General features: G+C 46.5%; 1 long non-coding RNA gene across 1 annotated transcript; it reads left to right on the plus strand.

The window, feature by feature from the left end:
• The first annotated feature begins 2,731 nt into the window (after window positions 1-2,731).
• Window positions 2,732-11,479, plus strand: LOC138661616 (uncharacterized). The gene is made up of 3 exons (XR_011317952.1): window positions 2,732-3,063; window positions 8,494-8,622; window positions 9,565-11,479. It is a non-coding gene; the product is annotated as an uncharacterized lncRNA (long non-coding RNA).
• Window positions 11,480-13,888: the final 2,409 nt, after the last annotated feature.

The raw sequence follows: 13,888 nt of genomic DNA on the forward strand, positions 1-13,888 counted from the left end.
GACTGGCACACAAGCCCAGAGGCCAATATTAATCTCCCTTTTTTTCAGGGAGAATTTATAAAACCCAAAAAAAAATTAAATAGGCTTTCTATGGCCCACTATTTGTGAGAGAGATGGCACACTCAGGACTGGCACACAAGCCCAAAGGCCAATATTAATCTCCCACTGTATTTTTATCAGGGAGAATTTATACACCCCACAAAAAAAAATACAGAAAAATGAAAAGGCTTTCTATGGCCCACTATGTGAGAGAGATGGCACACACAGGGATGGCACTCTAGCAGAAATGCCAAATTGCCAATCTTAATCTCCCACCAAAAAAAAAAAAAAAAAAAAAAACAGGGAATGTCCTACAATTACTATCTCCCTGCCTGCAGTAATCTCAGCCAGGTATGGCAGGCAGCTACTATCTCCCTGCCTGCAGTAATCTCAGCCAGGTATGGCAGGCAGCAATAAGGAGTGGACTGATGCACAAATCAAATAAAAAGTGTGGACAAACAAAAAAGATAGCTGTGCAGAAAGGAAGGAACAAGAGGATTTGTGCTTTGAAAAAAGCAGTTGGTTTGCACAGCGGCGTACACACAGCAATGCAGCTATCAGGGAGCCTTCTAGGGCAGCCCAATGAGCTACAGCGCTGAGGGGGGAAAAAAAAAAAAAAAACTTCCACTGTCCCTGCACACCGAGGGTGGTGTTGGACAGTGCAAATCGCTGCAGCACAAGCGGTTTTGTGGTTAATGGACCCTGCCTAACACTATCCCTGCTTCTGACAAAGCGGCAGCAACCTCTCCCTAAGCTCAGATCAGCAGCAGTAAGATGGCGGTCGGCGGGAACGCCTCTTTATAGCCCCTGTGACGTCGCAGACAGCAAGCCAATCACTGCAATGCTCTTCTCTAAGATGGTGGGGACCAGGACCTATGTCATCACGCTGCCCACACTCTGCGTTTACCTTCATTGGCTGAGAAATGGCGCTTTTCGCGTCATTGAAACGCGACTTTGGCACGAAAGTCGCGTACCGCATGGCCGACCCCGCACAGGGGTCGGATCGGGTTTCATGAAACCCCGACTTAGCCAAAAGTCGGCGACTTTTGAAAATGTTCGACCCGTTTCGCTCAACCCTAATGTATACATATGTTTATAATAATTTCTTTTCCTCCATCCTGGTGTACCATTGGGCTCCATCTGTCCACATAGTTAGATTTCCGGGGCTCCTCTTCCGTCCGATCGCTGATTGCGATTGACCCGGGACTTTTCCTCCCTTCTCTCTTCTTGTGCGGCCGCACATCACGCTTGCGCTGTCTTTATCTATCTTCTTGTCCGCTCTTTTAGCGCATGCGCTGGACTCGGTACTGAGTGGGTGATCATCAGAGCCGGGGTGGATTACGATGGGTGCACACTTCCTCTCTCTGCATTTCCGGCCCTGTACGGGACCTTCCGGTGCGGGAATCAATAGGATACGGTACTATTTGTATATAAGGGGGACACTTGTGGTTGCTGTTTATTCCCTGACGAAGCTGCACAGAGGCAGCGATACGCGTGGGACTTCTCCCCACTCCTTCCCCCTTATGCTTTTTGCTCCCTGACCTGTTGGAGGCTTCTCGCACTTTACATTGCCTTTAGGGTATGTCTTTGAGCTCTGGGCATTCCCGATATTGGCACATTTATCGAATCCTTGGATTTGGGGACTTTTTAGCGCCCTTTTGGGTAGCATTATTCGTCCACTATACCTTGTGACCCCATATCCTCCTTCTTTGTGGATGTATCTTTATGCTCAGCTATATAGATATTTTGCTGCTGCTAGATTTTATAACCTATATATTTTTGCATTCAGGATCCTTCAGTTATTATGTTGGGGACGCCCAATGTATGTTATATTACCTGATAAATATTAGTTATAGGCTATTATATTGTATTTGTCAACATCCATATACTATAGTGTGTGATTTTGGTGTATACCTTTGCATGCGGGATTAGACCTTATTTTGGTCATATTATTCTTTTAGGGGGAAGGGTGGTTTGTTTCCACATGGTTTTAATTGTTTTTAATGGACTTATGTGTCTTTATCCTTGTTCATGTTTACAATAAAGATTGTTGTTTATATATATTTAGGTGTGCGCTTGTTTATGCATAGGCTATTTTTTCTTTGTGGCTATACTGTTTCTATGCATTTTTGCAGCACCCTATAGAACTTATTTGGTTATGTATATTTTCCTTTAGATATATGATTGGTATATAGTCAGTGCACCTGTGATCCTTTGATTTGTAGACTGGGGGCAAATGAGACATTAATGCTGCAGTGAGGAAAACAGAAGGTCAGCCTGGAGAACCTGGTGCTGGAGCAGGGGGATTAAATGGGGAGTATACAGAGCTAGGCTGTTTGGGCATATTTTAATTTTCTTTGAAAACCCCTTTAAAAGTGTCTTATTGCGTCTGAAATATTGCGTGTAAAATAATGACCTTTTTAATATAATTGCCTAGTGAATTATCCATTCGATCACACATTGCTAACTCAGGGAAAATTATTTTTAAGAGGTGACAGTAGTCACAAAATTGTATGTGAATTGCAGTTGTCAGACAACTCCTAACACATTTCATTCTGTACCTTTGTAGGGGGGTGGTGCTGTTATGGACAATAAGGAACACGCTGCCACTTTAAGAGACAGCACCCCCTTGTCTGGTGTGATGGAATGTTCTGCTCCCGCTGCAATAGACTGTGTGAATGAACTGCACTGTGCTGAGGGGAGGGGTGGAGCCTGGACAGTGTGTGAGCTGAAGCTGCTGCAGAGAACTTTGGGCTTGTAGCTCTAAAAGAGGACCCACAGCCTGGGACAGAGTGGACTCGTGAAATTGGACAGACTCTTCGGGCGTAGCAAGGGTGGCTGTCCTGTGCTAGTTTGTGAAGCCACAAAGATACAGAGAAAGGCATTTAAAGTTTCCTGGAGCACCTCCAGGATCCAGAAGCAAGGAGAAGACCACGTTTCACAGAGCTGGCAGAGAGCCGTTCACACCACCATACTGGACTGTTGGAGGCTCCCCAGGACTGGATCTGAGTCCCCAACATCACCGTGAGTTTGTTCCTGTTTTGTGCTCATGTCAGGGCTTACTGGAAGCTTCAACAGACAGAAAACGGCAGCCGTGTGGCCTGCTTCGTAAAGGCCAGGGAGGCTATACGTAGAGTAGCATCATTCTTTATTATTTGCATTTGCTTGTGTGACATGTATTGATTCTGTAATAGTTGGAGCACCGTGTTATTTGATGGCCCAGCTAAAGAATACAACTCTTGTAAATTATCTTTAGCCAATGCATACCCCTGTTTGCAGCTTCCTCATTCACTTTATTCATTGCCTTCCAATAAATTAACCCTTTGTTGTTTGCACCTCATCTTGTGTACGGTAGTCTCCCTGCACCATGGTGGTTCCCCGGCCATCGCTTCACCTTCACTAACTCTTGTATGTTCCAGACCTGTCTGTCTTCACTTCTGTTATGCACCAAAACCTTCTTCATCAAACTCTGTACCATAATAATTGTATCCTCTTTCTCCTATGCATTTAGTCTATTCGTTCTCCAGCTACGCTATATGTCTGACCATACCTTCTCCAAGTACACTATGCGCCAGACCACTCTTTCTCCAGCTACACTAAGCACTAGACCATTCCTTCTCCAGCTACACTATGCACCAGACCTCTCCTTCGCCAGCTACACTATGTGCCAGACCACTCCTCCAGCTACGCTATGTGCCAGACCACTCCTTCTCCAGCTACACTATGCGCCAGACCATTCCTTCTCCAGCTACGCTATGTGCCAGACCACTCCTTCTCCAGCTATGCTATGTGCCAGACCACTCCTTCTCCAGTTACGCTATGTGCCAGACCACTCCTTCTCCAGCTACTCTATGTGCCAGACCACTCCTTCTCCAGCTACGCTATGTGCCAGACCACTCCTTCTCCAGCTACTCTATGTGCCAGACCACTCCTTCTCCAGCTACGCTATGTGCTAGACCTCTCCTTCTCCAGCTACACTATGTGCCAGACCACTCCTTCTCCAGCTACACTATGCGCCAGACCATTCCTTCTCCAGCTACGCTATGTGCCAGACCACTCCTTCTCCAGCTATGCTATGTGCCAGACCACTCCTTCTCCAGTTACGCTATGTGCCAGACCACTCCTTCTCCAGCTACTCTATGTGCCAGACCACTCCTTCTCCAGCTACGCTATGTGCCAGACCACTCCTTCTCCAGCTACTCTATGTGCCAGACCACTCCTTCTCCAGCTACGCTATGTGCTAGACCTCTCCTTCTCCAGCTACACTATGTGCCAGACCACTCCTTCTCCAGTTACGCTATGTGCCAGACCACTCCTTCTCCAGCTACTCTATGTGCCAGACCACTCCTTCTCCAGCTACGCTATGTGCCAGACCACTCCTTCTCCAGCTATGCGCCAATCCACTCCTTCACTTCATTTATGTGCCAATCTCCTTCAGCTCTCCTATGTGACACACCACTCCTTTACCAGTTTTTCTATTTAACATTTCAATCCTATTCCAGACCTCCTATGTACTAAACACCGCCTTCTTCTCTTCTAGTACTGTGTGTGCCAGACCACTGCTTCCCCACATCTATTATGAACCAGATTGCTAATTTCGTTTATCTCCTCTTGTATTTAGAACATTTCTTCTCCAGCACTTTAATGTGTCCCACCACTCCTTCCCCAGCTATTCTATGCACCAGGCTACTTCTTTTCTAGTTTTCCTGTGCGCCAAACCACTCCTTCTCCAGCTCTCCTATGCATCGGAATGTTCCTTCTCCAGCTTCCCTATGCATCAGACTTTGGGACACTGCGGCTCATGCCGCTGTCCCCTGACTGCTGCGCCTTCTCCACGCTTGTTGGTGAGAGATCTCCCATCGAGTGAGGCAAGGATGAATACGGGGTTGACTCCCTGAGGAGGGGGCGGGGCTTATCTCCTGCTCTTGGCGCCAGGAAGCGCCGGAATCACATCCGATCCCAGGACCCGGACCTGTTGGGCTGCCGGTGTGATGGACCCGCTGGAGAGTGCGGTGAGGGAGAGGATTGGCAGGGAAGGCAGCGCTTGGCTAGCAGCTTTGCTGACCAGGAGCGACTCCTTCCCTGCCATAATGCAGACGGCGGCGCCGCCGGAGGGTCGGCGCTCTCGCAGAGCCACCCGGCCTCCGGCACGGCTGAGCCCGCCAGCGATTTCAAAAAAGAGCGCGCGCAGCTCTCGTGCGCGCGCCCCTGCTGCTCTCGGCGCCAGCGGGACGGGAGGAAGTGAACTGCAGCAGGTGGGGGAGACACAAGAGTCGGGGACTAGCGACATAAGCTTTATTCCCCCTTCTGCCCCGGGCACAATAAGAGGGAGTGCAGGACTGCAGGTGCCAGCAGTATTAGCCAGAGCTGGGCACCTAACTAGAAACAGCATGGGGGGAGTTCAAGGAACGTCTGCTTCATCACAGGACTCAGGGACGGCAGGAAAGAAGACTGAGGCTCCGCAGGGAGGTATTCCTCCACTTTCAAGCAACGCAGGGGAAGCTAATGCTAATACTGTCAGGGACAAGGATAGGGCAGCGGTAGCACAGCAGAACATGGGATCACCCCACATAATATTAGCATCGGGTCAGCACGGTGCATACTCCCAGACTAGTATAGGGGGCGACTCACAGTTTCCACCTTACCCACTTATTTTTAGCACACCGTATTCACAAATACCGGGCGGGCAAATTATTCCCTCGCAGGCGGCATTAGGGGAACACCAGAACGCCTCAGCGTCAATATCACTGATGGCAACCGGTGTTCGTGCCCCAAGTCAGGGTGCTGGCACCCCGGCTCTGGATAGCAGACAGAGTGCGGGTATCCGCCCCGCGCGCAGATCATCATCGTCATCATCGTCATCCCCTAGAGAGCATCGCAGAAGCAGGCATAGGAAGCGCGATCGTCATGGTAGCAAACGGCGTTCATATAGATCTAGGTCCAGCCGACGTAGCAGACGGTCTAGAGCTTCGCGTTGGCACTCGCCTTCTTCATCTGATAGTTCTTCAGGCAGGTCACACAGGCAGGAGTCCTCTCGTCGTAGGTCCATACAGCGCATGGAACGCCAAGGTCCGTCGACTCCCGTGGCACGGGAAGTAAGCTGTCTGGAGGGCAATGCACCGATCGGTGAGTACCCCTTTGTCGGGGCATGGGGAGGGGAGAGAACCAACACCAATATTTCAGATGCAGCAGCAAGTGCGGCCACAGGGGGCAGGATCTATGTCAACCCAAAATTGCTACAACCAGTGGGACCTTGCAGGCAACCCCCTCCGCCCCGCCCAGAGGTGTACAAGGATGGCCTATTCTGTGGGGTCCCTCCGTTAGGAGCCCACTTGGATAGCGCCATCAAGGAACAAATTTGGGCTAATGATTTCATTGACATATGGTCCCTGGTCTCCACGGACCAGCACTCGATAGATAGAGAGAGGCGGTTGGGAGAAAAAACATATGAACGTAAACCAAAAGTTGCAAAAACCATCAATAACTGGTTGCAAGCGTTTGCGGTCCTGGGATGCGTTATGGGGGAGAAGCACCCCGAAAGGTGCTCCGAGCTATTTATATACCTAGATAGCATCTACAACTCCTATAAGGCACACGGGGAAGCAGCATGGTGGAAATATGATGAGGATTTCCGCCGTCGCTTGGCCGCCAACCCCCAATTAGGCTGGGGTATGAAAGCCACGGATTCGTGGCTCCACTTGATGATGGCGCAAAGAGCAACCCAATCCTTTCACGGGCCCGCTGCCGGGTCCGGTAACAACGCGGCAGCAACAGTCATGCGTAGACCAGGTTCATGCTGGTTATTTAATGAAGGACACTGTAAGTTTTATGGGCTCTGCAAATATAGACATGAGTGTTCAGCGTGCGGAGGTTCCCACCCTGTGGCAAAATGCACACGACCACCCCAAAAAGCTAACTCCGGAAAAAATCCCTCTACAGGTGAGGTTAACGACGCCAGTGAGCGTAAAAAGAATGGAGCCGTGGCTGGACAAATATCCCAATAAAGCGGCTGCGGGGCAACTGCGTTTCGGTTTCTCATATGGGTTCTTCATCCCATTTAATTGGTCCCCGGAGCCACAATCGGCCACAAACTTACAATCCGCAAAGGAATTACCCGACGTATTAGCAGCGAAGTTGGACAAGGAAATCAGGTTGGGTCGCTTTCGCGGTCCCTTCAATTCCCCACCTTTTCCTAACTTACGGGTTTCCCCCTTGGGTATAGTTCCCAAAAAAGAGTCAGGTAAATACCGATTAATTCATCACCTATCATACCCCAAGGGTATGTCGGTTAACGATGGTATACCCAGGGATGAAACAGCCGTCACTTACATTTCCTTTGACAAAGCGATCGACTTAGTCAGAAGCGCGGGCCCGGGGGCCCTTATGGCAAAATCGGACATAGAATCCGCGTTCCGGCTGCTTCCGGTACACCCGGATTGTCACCACCTACTGGGAGCTAAATTTGAGGATCTATACTATTATGACACATGTCTTCCCATGGGGTGTTCTATTTCCTGTTTTTATTTCAAATTATTTAGTACGTTTTTAGAATGGGTTGCTCGCAAAATCACTCGGCAAACCGCCATCACGCACTATCTCGATGACTTTTTGATAGTTGGTCCAGCTGGATCAGATGTTTGCTCCACAACCCTAGCCCAATTCAAAGATGCCATGGAACATTTCGGGGTCCCACTTTCCCCTGAAAAAACGATTGGGCCAGTATCAGTGATCACATTCCTCGGGATCGAAATCGATTCGGTCGCCATGGAATTTAGGTTGCCGATGGAGAAAATTAAGAAACTGCTAGAACTCATTAGCGGATGTATTTCGGTTGGTAAAGTCACATTGACGCAAATGCAGTCAATGCTTGGCTCCTTGAATTTTGCCTGTAGGGTCATGCCAGCGGGCAGGATCTTCTCGCGCAGATTAATGATAGCCACGAGAGGAGTGAAACAAAGCCACCATAGAATCAGGATTACAGCACATCTACGTTCTGATTTAAACACATGGAAGCTGTTCCTCAACAACTGCAATGGTAGGACTTGCTTTCAGGAGTCAGAATGCTCAAATGAGGACATGGGTTTGTTTTTTGCGGCGTCAAGCCACACTGGTTTCAGCATTCGTCTGGGTAACAAATTGTGTTCAGCGAATTGGCCTGCTTTATGGGTTCACAGGAATTGGCACGCAGAGCCAACCCTGATTGACCTCCTTCCGGTGGCAGTGGCCATGGAAATCTGGGGTTCACAATTGGCCAACAAGCGTATTCGTCTTCACCTTAAAACCGTTAGCGGGGCTCATGCCATCAACTACCTAGCATCTCCTTCATCGTTGGTGTTAGACCTAATTAGGTTCATAGTATTGAAATGTTTAACATTTAATGTTTGGTTTAAAGCGAACGCACTAATCGTCAGCAATGAGAAGGTGTCTGAGTTACTAACTGGGTCTCACTCGCAGGATGTACTGGGACGGCGCATTCAGGAGCCCTTGGAGGAGGTCGAATGCCCACAGTCGATCTGGGATGTCCTGGGGACCTGATGCCGCTAATACGATCTTCGATAGCCCCGTCAACCTGGAAAGCATATGGTAAGGTGTGGAAGGAGTGGTGCTTTTTAGCAGAAGGAAAACCAGTGGGGTCTTCAGAGGAGGCTCGAATGCAGGTGACAATGGGGTTCTTATCCAAGATGTATGCTATGGGAGTGTCGGGTTCAGTGGCGCGCAATCGTATGTCTGCGCTAGCGTTCCATTTCAAGCTGCGAGGCTGGCCGGATTCCACGAAACATTTTCTGGTTAGCCAGATACTGAAAGGTTGGCGACGAGCAAATAAGCACGGTGATAACAGGCGTCCTATATCCTTTGATTTGTTAGTGAACTTGGTTAAGGCAACGGATTGTGTTTGCGATTCCAAATACGAAGCTGCGCTAACATCAGCAGCGTTTGGCCTAGCATTTTTTGGGGCCATGCGGGTCAGTGAGATTGTTCCTACTGCTTTGAATAAACCGTGTGGCCTTAGGCGGGAGGACATTCTGATTTGCAACGACGGTCTAAGGATTAGAATACGTAAATCCAAAACTGATCAAGAAGGTAGGGGAACTTGGTTCCCTATATTTGCCATCAACAAGGACATATGCCCGTTAATGCTAATTTTGAATTACACGCGAGTTAGGAAGGATGGTTCTCAATTTTTCGTACATGAAAATGGGGTTCCACTAGTGTCGGGCCAATTTTTAGCTATATTGAGACGTACGTTGTCAATGGTTGGAATGCCCGCAGCAGAATTTGGGACTCACTCATTTCGTATAGGCGCAGCAACAGAAGCATCTAGAGCGGGTTTGTTCGAATCAGAAATTCAAAGGGTGGGTAGATGGAGATCTCGCTGTTTTAATAGATACATCAGGCCTGACTTATTGCTATAAAAAATTTGGGTTGTTTTTAGTACTATCATAATACGGGAGCAGCTTTGGTAATACATCGGTTAATTTCCTTTGATTGTCGGTTATTGTCTAACTGTTTGCATTTTATTCCCAGATGGGGTGCGACCCAGTGTCTGGATAGTGGGTCACTCATACGTCTATTGGGCTGCCCGCCGCGCTGAATTGGGCCCAGGAGGGCGATCCCTGGGGTTCAACGATGTCGACGTGATATGGCGTGGCATGAGAGGCATGATGTGGTCCCAAGTCCTTCCGGAGGTGGTTCATATTGCACGGGTGGCTTCATCCCCCACCATTGTCGTCATCCATGCCGGAGGAAACGACCTGGCTTCGTCCCCACTGGCTGAACTACTTACACTGATCAGATCAGACATGGACAAGTTTCCGAGTTTTTTCCCATTGATGCGTCTGGTCTGGTCCGAAGTTATCCCAAGGCTGGTGTGGCGGGGGGCCAGGGAGTTGAATGCCCTGGAGAGATCCAGACGCACGTTGAATCAGAGGATATCGCGTTTTGTAAGGTTTAAATATGGTATAGTTGTTCGGCACCATCGGCTGGAAGGGGACAATTCCGGTTTTCTGCTTCCAGACGGAGTTCATTTGAATGAGGCGGGAATAGATATCTTCCTCAATGGTATTAGAGAAGGCGTGGTTCAGGCGGTGCATGCATTGGGGGGGGTCGTAGCTCTCTAGGTTCGCTCCTCCTTGGCGGAAGGGTGGAGTTTTTGTTGGTGGTGAAGATACCTGCCTGGGAGACCGGAAGGCAGTAATCTCCCTACACCCCTGTTGTTGGCAGATACTGCCGGTTTAAGCTGCGACCAAAAAATATTTACCCAAAGTAAAAGATGGAAATGTTATGAGTATATTTCCCAATAAAGTTTTAAAAGTTACGATAACTGTTGTGTGTGTCACTTGATGGGAGAAAACGGTCTTGGGTCGTAGCAGTCTACTCCTTCTCCAGCTCTCCTATGCACCAGACCACTCCTTCTCCAGCTCCCCTATGCACCAGATCACTCCTTTTTCAGCTCTCTTATGCACCAGACCACTCCTTCTCCCGCTCTTCTATATGCCTGGCCACTCCATCTCCAGCTCTCCTCTGCTCCTTCTCCAGCTTTTGTGTATGCCATACCACTCCTTCTACAGCTCTCCTATGTGTCAGACTTCCCCTTTTCTAGCTCTCCTGTTTGCCAAACCCCTCCTTCTCCAGCTCTCCTATGTGGCAGAACACTCTTTCTCCAGCTCTCCAATTTACGCGGTCAATCCATCTCCAGCTCTCCTATGCTCCTTCTCCAGCTCATGTGTGTGCCAGACCACTCCTTCTACAGCTGTCCTATGTGCCAGACTACCCCTTCTCTAGCTATCCTGTGATCAAAACTATTTCTTCTCCAGCTGTCGTATACGCCAAACCATTTCTTCTACAGCTCTACTATGCACCAGACCACTCCTCCAGCTCTCCTATATGCCCAACCACTCCTACAGCTCACCTACAGTTGTGCGAAAAAGTGTTTGTCCCTTCCTGATTTCCAATTCTGTTGCATGTTTCTCACACTTAAATGTTTCAGATCAACAAACAAATTTAAATATTAGACAAAGATAACACAAGCCCCCCGAAGAAGCCCACGCGAAATGCGCGTCGGGGCTGCTCTCGATACACCCTCACAGGTTACATGGGTAAGCAGGATTCTGTATGAATATGATCTTTGTCCCTGGGGTAGTGATATTTGGCTAATGGGTTTATTTTAAGCGGTATATGCTCTCCCACACTAAGCCCTCTACAGTGTGACATTTGATCTATTGCTTGCACCTTTATTTGCACTTTTGCACTTTTTTGCACTGCATTAATGTTGAATGGGGTGGTAATTTTATGATGTCTATTAATCTGCCCAGCCTGATTTTTTTTCAGTGTTTTTTCTTGTGTCCTCACATGGAAGCCTTGTCAATGATAAGCTGTTTTTATCATGATTTGTTTGTGTGACTTTTGTATATTTGTTTAATAAACTATATTTTTACAATTTATTTTTCTGGACATGTACTTCGTGTGTTTGTGTAGGAGCTAAAGATAACACAAGTAACCACAAAATGTAGTATTTAAACGAAGGTCTTTATTTTTAAGGGAAAAAGAAATCCAAAACCTACAGGGCCCTGTGTGAAAATGCAATTGCCCCCTAAACCTATAACTGGTTGGGCCGCCCTTAGCAGCAAGAGCTGCAATTAAGTGTTTACAATAACTGTGCTCTTGAAGTAATTTTAGTTCATTAGCCACTTCTCGGAAGGTTCATCACTACTCCATGTTTTGCCATTTGTGGATAATGGTTCTCACTGTGGTTTGATGGAGTCCCAAAACTTTAGAAATGGCTTTATGACCTTTCCCAGACATCAATTACTTTGTTTCTCATTTGTTCAAGAATTCCTTTGAATCGAGGCACGATGAATAGCTTTTGAGGGCTTCTGGTCTACTTCACTTTGTCAGGCAGGTCCTATTGAAGTGATTTCTTGATTGATAACAAGTGTCTCAGTTATCAGGGCTTGATGTAGCTAGGGAATTTAACCTCAGCTTCCCAAATATGTGATAAGCCACACTTAATTTATGTTTTATTTGGAGGCAGTCACTTTTTCACACAGGACCCTGTAGGTTTGGATTTCTTTTTCCTTTAATAATAAAGACCTTCATTTAAAAACTGCATTTTGTGATTACTTGTGTTATCTTTGTCTAATATTTAAATTTAAACTTGTTTAACTTTTCTATGTACCAGTAGCCAGACCACATCTTCCCTCAAATTACTACTATTTAATAAGACCACTACTTCTACAGATCTCCTTGTGCATTTCCCAGTTTTTCAGTATGAGATAACAAAAATAAGAAATACTTTCAGTTGTGATCGGTAGTAGACAGACACCATTGGACGCAATCAATAGATGCACCGATATGATGACTTAGGAACAAGCAGGCAAGCTTATACATGGGTTTTTGAGTTAGTGAAAGTGCACATACATGAAAATGCATGTATAGGAGTATAAAATCAGTGCATATTGCACTTTTGAGTCAGCCTGGAGAGAGAACTGCGGGATGACACTGTTTATTTTGGACCTTGAAGGCAGAATTGACATTATTTGGCATATGGCAGGCATCTTAAAACAATCACGTAGTAAAAAGGACACCACCTAGCAATGGTATTATTTATTGTCACGGCAGGTAAATAGGTCACTACTACCGGTACATTGTACAGCGGTAATAACACAGTGTATGTCATGTGCATCCCCCAGTGGTCACTACCAGCATTGCACATTGTTAAGCGTTAGGAATAAAGATGCAACTGACCAAAATTCAATTCCTGTATTTAAAAAAAAAAATACAATTTAATGAAAGTTATAGGAGAGTTATAGGAGGACTTGTCCAGGATTCTAATGACTTTAAAAAAACAACAACTCATAACCATACAATCCCTGAACCAGAATTTTCTTCCAGCTCTGCTCCACGTCAAAAAGAAACAGGCAAGTGAGCAGCTACTCAAGTTGGTAATATAAAGGAGGAGAGCAAAATACTGGGCAATCCTTTTTTATCAGAGTAATCTTATAGAAATAGTTATGATTATTTGTGTCAAATTTCTCTCTAGCAACCCCGCAGGGAGGTTTCAGTATTACAGTATTCCACTTTAAAACAAATTTGTCACCAGGTTTTTGCCACCTAATCTGAAAGCACCATGATGTAAAGTCAGAGTGCCTGATTCCAGAGATGTGTCACTTACTTGGTTGCTTGCTGCAATTTTGATAAAATCACTGTTTTATCAGCAGGAAGACTAATAAACCTGCTGCTATATAGTCCTCCATACTTATTAGCTCAATATAACCCCAACCCCCTCCACTGATTGGCAGTTTTCTGCCTATACACATTGTACACAGAAAGTTGTGGTGTGGTTGGGGTTATACAAAGCTCAACATTCAGAAAGCACTTCGATCTGCAGCAGATAAAACAAGGATTTTAGCAATATTGCAGCAGTCAGCCAAGTAAGTGACACATCGTTAGAATTAGGGTATCTGCCCTGACATCATATTACCTTCAGATGGGGTAGCAAAATCATTTTGCTTGATTTCCTTTAAGTTAATTACTTTTTTTGTCAATTAGATGCATTGCTTAGCTTTCCATATAAAGAGAAACACTCCTTGTAGCCACTCTGAGAGGAGAGTTTTCATCACTATTTGTCTAATTAAAATATATATCAGGCAATGCAAAGAGATACGTGTGTATTTTTGGATTGTTATTAGATTATAAAATCGGGCAGCAATTGGACATGTTACACGAATATGTGAATGCAACCATAAAGTGTAACTATCATTTTAATTACTATTACATCAATCAATACTAGACAATTAAATAAACAATGGGACCACTAAAGGTCCTTTTCAAAATATCAGTATTATAAACT

This window comes from Ranitomeya imitator, chromosome 2 (assembly GCF_032444005.1).
Source record: "Ranitomeya imitator isolate aRanImi1 chromosome 2, aRanImi1.pri, whole genome shotgun sequence".
Lineage (NCBI taxonomy): Eukaryota > Metazoa > Chordata > Amphibia > Anura > Dendrobatidae > Ranitomeya > Ranitomeya imitator.